Consider the following 14,199-nt stretch of genomic DNA (forward strand, 5'->3'; position numbering starts at 1 on the left):
GGATAACGGTAGCCTTGAACTGAAGAGCTCAGGGACAGTGCCCAGGCTGAGTTCAAGTCCTACAACTGACTGAAAAAAAAATGTTTTCATGGAAAGGCAGAATAGATAGTTGTTATATATGTGGAGTTTAGAAGCAACGTGCCTGGATTGCAAGCCCTAGCTAGCTGTGTGACCCCAGGCAAGTCATTTAATGTCTCTACTTTACCTGTCAAATTGGGCGATAGCAGTAATTCGCTACAGGGCTGTGGTTAATGAGCTAATTCCCATAAATACCTGATTGAAAGAGTACAGCATGGAAGCACAGATCAAAATCACTGCTGTAGCCACAGCCTCTGGAGCAGCTGGCAAGGGACCTCCTGAGCATTTCCTCAGTCAGCCAGACAGGCCCCGCCCACTGGTGCTCCCCAGACATTACAGGAGGGACTTCCAGGCCCCTGAACGAGGGTTTCCTATTATCGTAGCAGCTGGCCTCCTCCTAAGAAGTGTTCAGTCAAATAAAATGACTACAAGATTAATTCCTTTCTGAAGCTCCTTTAAGAACTATTGAAGGGATTTACATTCCTCCAACTATCATATCTGCTCTCTTGCTCTCTCTCTCCCTCTTAAGAACTCATAACCCTGGCCTGATTTTGCAGATAGAACATCCTCTTCTTCAACATCCTCTACTGAAAAAGCTGTCTTAGATTCCTCTGCAACTGGCAGGAAGGTAGGGAGGCAAGGGTGGATGGGAAAGGGGATAATTGGGTAAGCTCTGCCACAGTATGAAAGAATGAAGATTAAAGTTCTATTAATGTGATGCTCTATCCTTCCAATAGACACAATAATCTCTCCTGTCTGGCAATCACAAATATTTGCTGAATGAATGGCTGTGAATAGCATGTGATCCTGTCTTTCTTGCTCTGATAAATTATAAAGTCCATGTAGTTAAATCAGCATCGAATTGAATTCATATGCTGCCTTTGTTTGAGGACCCCAGGCTAAGATAAAGAACTATTTATTCAGAAAAATGTTCCTCTGCAAGTACTGGCTTTCTGTATTTGAAAGAGGACAGGGCCTAGGTGGCTAGGCAGAGGGGATTTGAGAGATGCCTCTCTACCCCTAGCCCCACCAACTAAAACTGCCTGGCCCCAGGAAAATGAGAATGGGGGGTGGCCCTTCTGTGTGGAACTCATAGCCCACAGGCAGTTCCAGTGAATTGTTACCATGTGGAGGCTCATTGTTCTGCAGCTGAGCCCAAAAGAAGGCAGGAAGAAGAAGTAACTTCTGTGTGACAGTCTGCCCTCAGCTGTGCTTTGACTTCTTCACCGCAGATATTAAATCTCTCCATAGGGCCAGGACTTGCCTAACTGTCCACGGTTAGAATTCTACAGGGAAATCACACGTAGAACCTGGTCATTATCTGTGTACAGATACTGAGAGATTCAAGAAGCAATCATTTCTATGTGAATCACCTAAGGGCAGAAAGGCCCACCAGAGGAGCTGGAGGAGGCTGGAGCAAAGACAGGGGATAGAAATAAGACTTGTGCATTAATCACAGAGCAATCAGTGGATGACAAAGGGCCTGGAGCCACTGGGTCTGTCCATCTGGAGGAGGCAGAGAGAAAGGTCATCCCTGCCAGAGAACTCCCATCTATCCTGATGATACCATTTACCTGGAAAGCAGGGACCTAGGCCTCCTGTTTTCCCAGTTTGGCATAGACACAGTCCTCACTTTGTTCTCTGTCCTTTATCCTGGCCCCTGAGCTGTCTCAGAACTCACCTGCCCTATAGCCCCGGGCCATTTCTGGAGGGTGTGACTTCAGCTAGTTCACTTTTAGAAGCTAGGTACTGGATTTCTCCTACCTCTATTTCTAAGACCAGCAAAGTCCTCCTGCTATGTTCTGTCTCATCCTCTAGCTATCAGGATCCAAGAAGAAAAGAGGGCAGAGATTTTCATTGCTCTGCCCCTAACTTACCTATGTGATCCTCCCCCAACTTCTTCCCTCTCCTGGAAAACTACCTGCATCCCTCAATCTCTATTAAACACAGAGGCCCCTGCTGTATGATACACACCTCTAACCTTGTGGGCCACTCTGGGCTGTGCTCTAAGCCTTAGATCAAAACTGCTTGCCAGGCTTGGTGCTGGTGGCTCAAGCTTGTAATCCTAGCTACGATCTGAGGATTGTGGTTCAAACCTAGCCCAGGCAAAAAAGCCCACGAGACTCTCATCTCTCATGAACCAGAAGAAAGCCAGAAGAAGAGGTATGCCTCAAGTGGCAGAGAGCCAGTCAAGGGGAAAAAAACACATGAGGCCCAGAGGTCAAGCCCTAGTACCAGTACTAGCACCAAAAACCACCTGTTTGTTTCTGATATTATTTTCATAGCAAGTGTGGTATGTCTTCTAAGTCACCACCATGTTTCTAGGGAACAATGTCTTACCAGGTACAAGGCTTGACAGGGAATTTCAGTGCTGATAATGGCCTTGGAGAAGGAAAAGGCTCTTGACTGGAAGGGCTATTGTATGAATCCAATTACAGACTCTAAGTTCTGGATTCAGACTACGGAATTAAACCCTGGCACTATAATGTGCAAGCTGTCTAACCTTGGACACATCATTGAAACTGTCCTAGTTCCTTGTCAATGACAGGGATAAACATATCTACCTCACAGATCTGAGGAGAGGCTTTCATAAGTACATATTTCCAGAGGCTGGAGCAAAGCTAAAACCATTCTTAGTGGGTGCAGTGGGTCACACCCGTAATCCTAGCTACTGAGGAGGCTGAGATCTGAGAATCGAGGTTCAACGCCAGCCCATGCACTAAAGAACATGAGACTCTTATCTCCAATTAACCTCTAGAAAATGGGAAGTGGGGCTTGGTTCAAGGGTAGGGCGGTAGCCTTGAGCTGAAGAGCTCAGGGACAGCGCCCAGGCCGAGTTCAAGCCCCATGACCCACAAAAAAGAAAAAAAAATCTAGGCAAAGTTTCTTTAAAGACAGTCGGCCCCCCAAATCTGCAACATATATATAATATAATATATATATACTGCATCCTGTAGATTTTTCACTTATAGGCATCATGTTGAATAATCTTTCTATATCCTAGGATTCTCTTTTTTTTTTTTTTTTTTTTTGCCAGTCCTGTGGCTTGAACTCAGGGCCTGAGCACTGTCCTTAGGCTTTCCTCGAGACTAGAGCTCTACCACTTGAGCCACAGCACCACTTCCAGCTTTTCTATGCATGTGGTACTGAGGAATTAAACCCAGGTCTTCATGCACGTTAGGCAAGCACTATATCGCTAGGCCAAATTTCCAGCCCCCAGAGTAGTTATTATTAAAGGAAATTTTTTAAGTAAAAATAAGTCAAGCATTGGTGACTCATGTCACCAATCCTAGCTACTCAGGAAGCTGAGATATGAGGATCACTGTTCAAAGCCAGCCCAGGCAGGAAAGTCCATGAGAGTCATCTCCAGTGAACCACCAGAAAGCCACAATTGAAGCTGTGCTCAAGTGGTAGAGTGCTAACCTTGAGCTTTTGTGCACACAGGCCCGCAATTCAGGACTGGCACACACACACACACACACACACACACACACACACACACACAATTAAAAGGCCTCTGTATAAATATAACATTAAGATATGTAGAAATATACATTATTAGAAATGCTGAAATTAATTCACTTAATATATGGAAAACCAATCAATGTCCATTCACAGGGAAATAATAAAATATACCTCCACTAGATGCAATCTGAGTTTCTACAAACATTACTGTCAACTTACTTTAACTCATAAGATAGCTCAAAGACAATGAAAGGCAAAGACAATTCAAAATTCAATTCCCAATTCAAAATCCTTTGCAATTTTTCCTACTGTACTTATCCTTATTTCATGACAAAACAGAAAGGAGCAGAGATGGGCCCAGAAAACAGGAAAGGAAAAGTTGTTCAGTCCAGTGACTGCTGGTACAAGGTACAATTTTCTTTTCTTTTCTCCTTTTTTTTGGGGGGGGGTGGGTCATGGGGCTTGAACTCTGGGGCCTGGGCACTGTCCCTGAGCTATTCAGCTCAAGGCTACCCCCCTACCCCTTGAGCCACAGCCCCCTTCCCATTTTCTAGTGGTTAATTGATGAGTCTCATGTTCTTTAGTGCACGGGCTGGTTTTGAACAGTGATCCTCAGATCTCAGCCTCCTGAGTAGCTAGGATTACAGGCATGAGTCACCGGCCCAGCTCAAGGTTTAATTTTCTAGAAAGCTAAATTATTTCTCTTACAGAACTGTACTTTATTGGAGGTTATATCCTTCCTAGACTTGTGATTTTAAAATGTTTTCTTTCTTTCTTTCTTTTTTTTTTTTTTTTTTTTTGCCAGTTCTGGGGCTTGAACTCAGGGCCTAGCTATTGTCCTTGGACACTTCTGCTCAAAGCTAACACCCTGCCACTTAAGCCACAGTGCCACTTCTGGCTTTTTCTGAGTATGTGGTACCTAGGAATCAAACCTAAGGCTTCGTGTATACTAGGTGAGCACTCTACCACTAGGCTATGTTACCTGCCCTTTCATTTATTTTTCTAAGTCCCAGGGCTTGAACTCAGGGTCTGGAATTGTCCTTCACCTTTCTCAAGGCTCACACTCTACCACTTAAGCCACAGCACCACTTCTGGCTTTTTCTGTGTATGTGGTATGGAGGACTAAAACTCAGGGCTTCATACATGCTAGGCAAGCACTCTACCACTAGACCAACTGAAGGAAGCCAAGCTCAAATAGTGCATATTTTCTTGTATGTGGAAGCTAGATCTAAAATATAACTGAACATAGATAGGGCTCTAGACATGCACATACAATCAGTCAAATGAAAAGAAGATACTCCTACAAGAGGACTCCAAAGGTGTAACTTATTGATCCAAATTAATTCCAGGAAATGGAAACACAGGATTTTTTTTATTGTTATTGGGTGGTGGTGGTGGATGATGGTATTATAATTTTTGCTTTTGGAGTTCTCTTAGAGAGGCACAGAAAGGGAGGAAAGAAAGGTAAATAAATGCAATTATGCTATTCAGTATACACTACATGGAAAATGACCAACTTGGAAGCAGGAACAGGAAGAGGAAACTAGGGGAAAGAGAAGAAAGGGGTGACACTGTCCAAAAAAAATGCACTCATTACCTGACATATGAATGAAATGCACTCGTTACCACATATATATATATATATATATATATATATATATATATATATATATATATATATATATATATATATATCAGTCTCGGGCTTGAGCTCAAGGCCTGAACCCTGTCCTTGGGCTTTCTCAAGGCCAGAGCTCTACCACTTGAGCCACAGCATCACTTCCAGTTTTTCTATATATGTGGTACAGAGGAATCAATCCTCTGCTAGGCAAGCATTCTACCACTAAACAAAACTCTCAGCCCAACAATATACATTTTTAAACGTAACCTTTTCTGGGTCTGGAAGAGAGTGAGGGAAGGGAAGACACTGTACAAAAGCAATGCACTCACTACCTGACTTATGTAACTGTAATCTCTCTGTACACCACCTTTACAATAACAATAAAGTAAATTTCTTTTTTTTTGGGGGGGGGGGGCCCTTTCTCTTTCTGGCCCCGCTCGCTCCGGCCCCGCTCGCTCCGGCCCGGCCAGCTCTCGCTTGCTCCTGGCTCTGCTCGCTCCGGCCCCTTCTCGCTCTGGCCCCGCTCGCTCCCGCACGCTCCGGTCCTGCTCGCTCCGGCCACCACTCGGTTGGGCTCTGTTCACTTCAGCTCAGCTCGCTTCTTTCTCTCTCTGTCGCCGTCGCAGTCTTGTCTCTGCCACTTCCGGCTTGGTTGTGTATGTGGGATACCGAGGAATCGAACCCGGGTCTTTGTGCATGCTAGGCAAGCACTTTAACCGCTAGGCCAAACTCCCGGGCCCCAATAAAGTAAATTTCAAAAGTACCCTTTTCTTCATGAAACAGTGGTTATTCTATACAATAGTAATTATTGCTTCTAAAACATGCCTATTTGATGAAAGAAAGGCTACCAGTCCTTTGTAAGTCTCAAAATTTTAAATGGAATATTTTTGTTACTGTGTTTTACTGTTTTTAATTAGACTCATGTGTTTAGGTAAAATGGCTAAGGTATAATTCCTGAATGCATGAGGTTTTATGTTTACAGTGGAAGACTTATCTAGACTGGCACCCACATGCTCAGGTGAAATACAGAAGGGAGAAGAAACTTACGTGCCATGAATAGACTCTAGGCAATTCCAGATGGAAGGGGAGGGGGCAGAAAGCCAGGAAAATCACCATCGCGGGGGCTAGTCAGCACATTCAGTCTGCATGTTGTACCGCATGGCCCAACCTATTGTCTGAATAATTATGCGCCCTCATTCACACTGAACTTAATCTCCAACGTGACAGGATAAAGAAGTGGGCCTTTAGTCCATGCGGGGTCTACTCTTCTCATTATAAGTAGCGTCTCTGTAAAAGATGCTTGAAAGATAAGGCTGGAGGTGTGGCTCAAGTGATAGAGTGCCTGCCTAGCAAGCATAAAGCCCACAGTTCAAACCCCAGTAATACCAGAAGCAGGAAACTCCCTCCTCCATCTCCTCAAGGAGTTTGAGGGAAGCTGCTTGCTTCCTCTGTCACATGAAGACCCACAGAAGGTAGCATCTGTGAGGAATGGGTACTTGGCACCCTGCCTGTGGGTTTCCCAGCCTCTAAAATCATGAATAATACATTCTGTTGTCAGCATAAGCACCTTTACCTACATGGGGCAGTCTGTGAGAGGACTGTTTCTGAGGCTCAGTAAAACCCCCTCTATAGGGGATGAAGGACTCAAGTGGTAGAACTCCTTGCCCTACAAGCATGAGGTCCTGAGTTCAAACCCAGTATTGGGGGTGAGGAGGAGATGCTCTTTAAAAATAAACCCATAGCTGGGCACAGTGGCTCACGCCTGTAATCCTAGCTACTCAAGAGGCTGAGATCTGAGGATCAAGGTTCAAAGCCAGCCCAGGCAAGAAGGACCTGAGACTCTTATCTCCAATTAACCTCTAGAAAATGGGAAGTGGGGCTTGGCTCAAGGTTAGGGTGGTAGACTTAAGCTAAAGAGCTCAGGGACAACGCCCAGCCCTGGCCAAGTTCAAGCCCCATGATCCACCAAAAATAAATAAATAAATAAATTTATGCTGGGTGCTGATGGCTCATGCCTATAATCCTAACTACTCAGGAGGCTGAGATCTGAGGATCGAGGTTCAAAGCCAGCCTAGCCACAAAAGTCTGTGAGACTCTTATCTCCAATAAACTACTAGAAAACTGGAAGTGGCACTGTGGCTCAAGTGGTAGAGTGCTAGCCTTGAGCTGAAGAGCTCAGGGACAGCGCCGAGGCCCAGAGTTCAAGCCCATAACCAACAAAAATAATAATAAAGTAAAATAAAAATAAAATTACCCTCTGTATAACTAATATAAGCTAATAATATTTTTAAACTGACCTGCACTAGCCTCCAGGCCAAGAAATACAGGCCACAGGGCCCATCTCTGTTCCTGGGAGCCCACCCCCACCGCACAGGAATGGAAACAAATCCAGGAACAAGAGACAAGAAGGTTTGCAGATGACAAGAAGGATTATATGGCTTCAGAAAAGACTGATTTAGTATCGGGTGAAGTGGAGCTGTGATTTCTAATATGTTGGATAATAGCAGTTGCTGCCTAGCTTTTCAACTTCTCCATAGAGCAGTTCAGTTCACAAAGCCCTCTTGTCTCCTACACATTTGACTACCCTGCTGATAAAAGTCAGAACTGATCCAAGACAAAGGCAATGTTCTCAATGGCACAATACTGCCAGATCAGAGAGTGAGAAGTCCCAGCAGGCCTTTCCACGAGAGAACACAGAAACAGGGGCACTGGGATCTCAGGTGTCATTGAAAAAGGTGTCCAGGATCCCGTTATGACCCCAAAGGGGGAAGTGGATTGAGTCCAGCGGAAGGTGTGGCACCAGCATGCGTGCCTCCATCTTGTAGTACCTGCTTCCTGCTGGACTAATAAGAGAGAATGCAAGCGAGAAGGGAAATGGTATTTAAACTTAACTCATACTGTAGCTGAACAGCTGGGTTAGAAAACTGGTTGTTTAGCTCTGTGGTGTGAAACAGGAACTCACTGGTAAGTGAGAATAAAAGCAGAAACAGGGACTCAAGTGACTTCTGAGCTGAGGAGCAATTGCCAGGAGGTGGTTAGTGCCACAGCCCTCAACAGAACCCTAGAGTTTGGGTCTTTCTGGTTCTGCCTTCAAGGAATTACTGTGCTGGGATTCCAGAATCTCCATTCCAGAAGAAACTGGAAGACTGGTGCAGGAATCTCTGCTTCAGTAGAGCCCAGGACCCCAGGGAAGACCCAGTAGTCCGCTGACAAGTCTCCATGCTGCTGGCCAGCTTAGACCAGTATGCTGATGTGCACTGTGCAAATTGCTTCAAAGGGAAAAGGAGTGTAGCTCATTGGTAGAGTGTGTGCTTAGTATGCATAAAACCCTAGATTCAATCCCTAACACTCCCTATCAAAAGAAACCAAATCCTAGCCAAGATCTGGTAGCTCACACCTATCATCCTAGCTACTCACAAGGCTGATATCTGAGGACTCAGGTTCAAAGCCAGCCAGGGAAGATAAATCTGAATGATTTTTTTTTTTTTTTGCCAGTCCAGGGCTTGAGCTCAGGGCTTAAGCACTGTCCTTGGACTTTCTCAAGGCTAGAGCTCTACCACTTGAGCCTCAGCACCACTTCTGGCTTTTTACTATGTATGTGGTACTGAGGAATCGAACCCAGGTATTCGTGCATGCTAGGCAAGCACTCTACCACTAGGCCAAACTCCCGGCCCCAAATCTGAGTGATTCTTATCTCCAATTAACCAGCAAAATGCTGGACATGGAGATAAGGCTCAAGTGGTACTGCATTAGCCTTGGGTAAAAAAGGCAAGAAATGCCAGGCACCCGTGGCTTTTACCTGTGATCCTAGCTACTCAGGAGGTTGAGATCTGAGGATCACAACTTGAACCCAGCCAGGGAGGAAAGTTCACGGAACTCTTGGAAATGGAGCTGTGGCACAAGTTGTAGAGAGATCACCTTGAGTGAAAAACAAGTTTAGTATAGGGACAGCACCTAAGTCCTGAGTTCAAGCCCCAGGACTGGCAAGCAAGAGTACAGTGCAAAGCCCAGAGTTCAAATTCCATATAGGCACACACAGGTACAGGCACAGGCACACATGTACACACACACACATACACAAAGAAAAAACAAAATCTTGTCTTCCTTCTACCCACCAGTACAGTGAACATATACTGTAGCATGTTAGATGACCAGATGCACAGCTCAGACAACCCAAATTTACCACCTGAAAATAGCTAGCTGGAGATGGACAGTAACTGCAGCCTTGATATGAACATAGCTCTCTAGCTTACCCAAACCCTCAGCACTCCCTACTTACTGTCCCCAGCTCAAATGATTGCCTTTTTTTTTTTCCAGTCCTGGGGCTTGAACTCAGGGCCTAGGCACTGCCCTTGGGCTTTCTCAAGACTAGTAAGTGCCCTACCACTTGAACCACAGCACCATTTCTGGTGTTTTCTGTGTATGTAGTACTGAGGAATGGAACCCTGGTCTTCGTGCATGCTAGGCAAGCACTGTACCACTAGGCCAAACTCCCAGCCCCTTATTGCCTTGTTTGTGTGTTCCTACCAGACGCCACAGGTGTGAGTGAAGGAGATCACAACTTGTCCATGTTCCACGTGTGACCTTCACCAGTGACCATGAACCGGAAGGAAAGAGCACCCCTCCCCCTCTCCCCCCTCCCGCCACCACACACACACACACACACACACACACACAGGGATTTTCTTCCACTATCCATATTATGGCCTTCATTACAGAAAGAAAACAAAGCACATTTGTATACTTCTCTTCTCTGCTCCCAGGTACCTAAATCAGTGGTGCTGAACCAGCAGTGGGAACACTTCTACCCTACCTCTGGGGCTATATTTGTTCATATTTTTTGTTTTGTTTTCTGTTTTCCAGTCCTGGGGCTTGAACTCGGGGTCTGGGCACTGTCCCTGAGCTTATTTTGCTCAAGGCGAGCCCTCTACTACTTGAGCCACAGTGCTACTTCCAGCTTTTTCTCTTTCTGTGGTGCTGAGGACTCGAGCCCAAGGCTTCAGGAATGCTAGGCCAGCACTCTACTACCTAACCACATTCCCAGCCCTATTTGGCTAGTTTTTGTGGGTTTGCAAGCATGCCTGACATAAAGAACTTGACAGGAGGAAGTATTAGTGTTGGCTCGCAGTTTCAGGGGGTTCCGTCCCTGGCGTCTTCCTGTTTCATGATGATGTGGAACACAGTGGTGGCGGGAGCTGTGGAGAAGGCCGTTCGCCTCGTGGCAGCAGAGGGGGAGGACAGGACAGAGGTCAGTTATCATCCTTACGTTAGTGAACTTCCCCAACCCCGCCTGCTTCCTCCCAGCAGGCCCTTCTTACACTTTCCTCTAGCCGTCTAACTAGTGCCACAGATGGGGATATAGAGCTCAACATAGGAGCCTATGGGGGGTATTTTATATTCAAACTATCATATTCTGTCTCTGCCCTCAAGGTTCCTGGTCATCTCATACCACATAATGCGCTTAGTCCATCTCGGTGAGTCCCAGTGTGCCACATTGTTCCAACCCGGATCAAAAGTCCAAATTCTTGCATTCTATACTTAAACCATTTGCTCCATTTTAGAACTGGTGTATGTCATGAGGCTTTACCCAACTAAATTTTGAGAGTGTATTTATATTTTAATGTTTAAATAAGAAGACTATAGAGCCAACTACCCATGGCTTCATGCTTGTAATCGTAGCTACTCTGGAGGCTGAGATCAGAGGATTGTTGTTTGAAGCCAGCCTGGGTAGGAAAGCTCATGAGACTCTGGAGCTTGAACTCAGGGCTTGAGCACTATCCTTGGGCTTGCTCTACCATGAGCCGCAGCACCACTTCTACCTTAAAAAAAAAAAAAAAAAAAAAAACCTGTATTTATTTATTTTTTTTTTTGGTCTTTTCTTTTTTTGGTACTGGGGATCAAGCCCAGTTGCTAGGCAAGTGCTTTGCCACTAAGCTACATCCCAACCTTACCTTTTTTCCTATGTATGTGGTACCAAGGAATCAAATCTAGGTCTTCATACATGCTAGGCAAGCACTCTACCTCTAGGCCAAACTCTTAAGCCCTCATGAGACTCTTATCTCCAATTACCTACCAAACAAGCTGGAAGTGGTAGCTGCAGTTCAAGTGGTAGAAGATAAGCCTTGAGTGAAAAACCTCAGGGACAATGCCTCAGCCCTGAGTTCAAGGCCTAGGACTAGCACAAAAACAAACAAAACCAAAGGCTATGTACTTAACTCTATGGATTGCATTTGGTAGGTAGTGACTAAAAACAAAACTCATGAATTCTTGTGAATAATAGACATTAAACATACAATGAATTCTTTTTTAAAAAAAATTATACAGGTGATATACAGAGAGGTTACAGTTAAATTAAGTCAGTTAATGAGTACATTTCTTTCACACTCTCCTAGTTTCTCCTTCCTATCCTCACCCACCAGTTGTATATACTTCACTTCCAACATTGTGTCTGAGTATACAATGAAATAAAATAAAAGCTGAGCAATTTTTTATTACAGATCACTCATACCTGTAAATCCTAGCTACTCAGGAGACGGAGGTATGAGGATCGAGGTTCAAAGCCAGTCCCAGAACTAAAGAACATGAGACTCTTATCTCCAATTAACCATTAGAAAGCCAGAAGTGGCGCTGTGGCTCAAGGGGTAAGCTGAAGGGCTCAGGGACAGCGCTGGGCCCAGAGTTCAAGCCCGACAACCAACAAAATAATAATAATGGCCAAGTTCAAAGTCTTTCCGGAGACTCAAGACATATATATATATATATATTCTTAGCTGTGAGCCTCTACAAAATAAAGAACAATTTAACCTATTCCCAAGATATAGTGAAATGGAATAAAAAACATTTCCGTTCTAAAAGGAAAGGGAGGATGGGAACAAGGCCAAAATTCAGCAAAGGAAACACTAAGTCCTGTAGCTCCTTGTCTGGCACCTGGGTGCCATAATATGAGCTCCTGTCAGCTTCTGCAGGTAGCCCTTTCTCTACAACCTTGCCTTGGCAGCCCTCCTGGTCTCTCTCTTAAGTAATTCCCACTCATTGTCTGTAGCTTTTCCCAGCAGGAAAAACAAAAAACATGTTCCATGTTCAAGGCATCTCCAACATCCTGAGCTTTTCACTGCACCTTAGACTTTACTCTCACCGCTTCATACATCACCTTCTCAAGGCTGCAACCTTGTCAAATATCTGCCCTCCCTTTCCTTTGAAATCCAGGTGGAAGCTTCCAGGACCCTGGAATTTTTGCATTGTACATACTGGGGGAAAAAAAACAGTATCAAATGGACCACACCAAGTTCTGCCACCAGCTTCAGTAGTTACTGATCATAGCTACAATGGCCTCTGAGTGCCTGGACAGCTGAGCACAGTGACATGAATCCTAAGGTGGCCCTGTTTGAGCAGACACTCTCTTCTCAAGGGGAAGTCTTTCAAATGCCACATGGAGACTGTAAGAACTGGGCCCAAGGCGTCATTCCCATTGTCCCAAAGTAAACTGGCTTTTTTTTTTTTTTTTTTTTTTTTTTTTAAATTCCAGGGGCATGAACTCTGGACCTTCTTTTGCTTTTCTTTTTTTTTTTCCTTTTGACAAGTCCTAGGGCCTGGGCACTGTCTTTGGGCTTTCTTAAGGTTATGTGGTACTGAGAAATTAAACCTGGGTCTTCATTCATGCTAGGCAAACACTCTACCACTAAGTCAAACTTCTGGCCCCATTGGCTTTTTTTGGTTTTTTTTTTTTTTTTTGGTCTGTGGGGGCTTGAACTCTGGGCCTAGGTGCTGTCCCTGAGCTCTTCAGCTCAAGGCTACTGTCCTACCCCTGGAGCCACAGTGCCACTTCCTGTTTTCTGGTGGTTAATTGGCAATAAGAGTCTCACAGACTTTGGTGCCCCGCCTGGCTTTGATCTGTGATCCTCAGATCTCACCCTCCTGAGTAGCTAGGATTACAGGCGTGAGCCTTCTTTATTTCCCATTTTATGGTGGTAGGTTTTCCTTTTCTTTTTTTGTGTCATTATTAGTACTTGAAGCCAAGGCTTTGCATGTTTCCTTGGTTTTTTCCCTAAAGGTGCATGCTCTACCACTTGAGCCACCTCCATTTTTCTAGGTTTTCTGGTCAAACTACATATTTTTCTAGCTTCACTACTTCTTGGTTCTATTTTCTTTTTTCTTGGTCCTAGATTGGGACTCAAACTCAGTAGTTGATGCTTTCACTCACTGGCTAGTGGTCCACCCACGGAGCCACACTCCCAACCTTAGGGTTCTGATTCTCACTGTAAACGATAAAGGCAACTAGCAATTACCACACCACCTTGAATTTCCTACAGATTTGTCTGCCATCTTAACCTTGATCTCCCACAAAGTCTCAGGACACAGACACAATGAAGACAAGTTCTTTGCCAGAATGTAACGTGAATGATCTCTAGTCCAGTTCCCAATAGACATAGTCCTTTCTATCTGCATTCCAATCTGCATTCTGGTGGTCTGATCACTCTCCACACTCACCCAAATTAATTTCTGCTGACAGCATCCTAGACATCTCTAGTCCACTTCTCCAAATGCCTCCCAAAGTTTCCAACGGTTTGCAAACTATGTGGTCCAGTTCAATCCCAGCATGATGCCATTTCTCTGGTATCTATTTTCTGCATTACTTTTGTGGCATTGTGACAAAATACCAAACATTACTTAAAAGGAGGAAGGATTTATCTGGATTCATGACTTCAAAGGGTTCTGTGCATGGTTGTTTGGCCTATGTGCCTGGGCAGGGCATCATGGCAGCAGGGGCATGTATCTGCCCACACGCATGAATTCCAGTTCCACTAAAATAATTCTAGTTCTTCACCTCCTAAACTGAAAGATACTTTCAAAGATACAGGAATAACCTTCAAAGGTACACTCCAGGGCCATTTTCTGCAGGTAGGTCCCAACTTCCAAAGTTTCTACCACCTGCCAAAAAAAGTACCATCAGGCCAGGTGCAGCAGCACATGCCTGTAATTCTAACTACTCAGGGGGCTAAGATCTGAGAATCAAGGTTCAAAGCCAGCCCAAGCAC

Source organism: Megascapheus bottae, chromosome 10 (assembly GCF_031878675.1).
Source record: "Megascapheus bottae isolate mThoBot1 chromosome 10, mThoBot2.hap1, whole genome shotgun sequence".
NCBI classification, from domain to species: domain Eukaryota; kingdom Metazoa; phylum Chordata; class Mammalia; order Rodentia; family Geomyidae; genus Megascapheus; species Megascapheus bottae.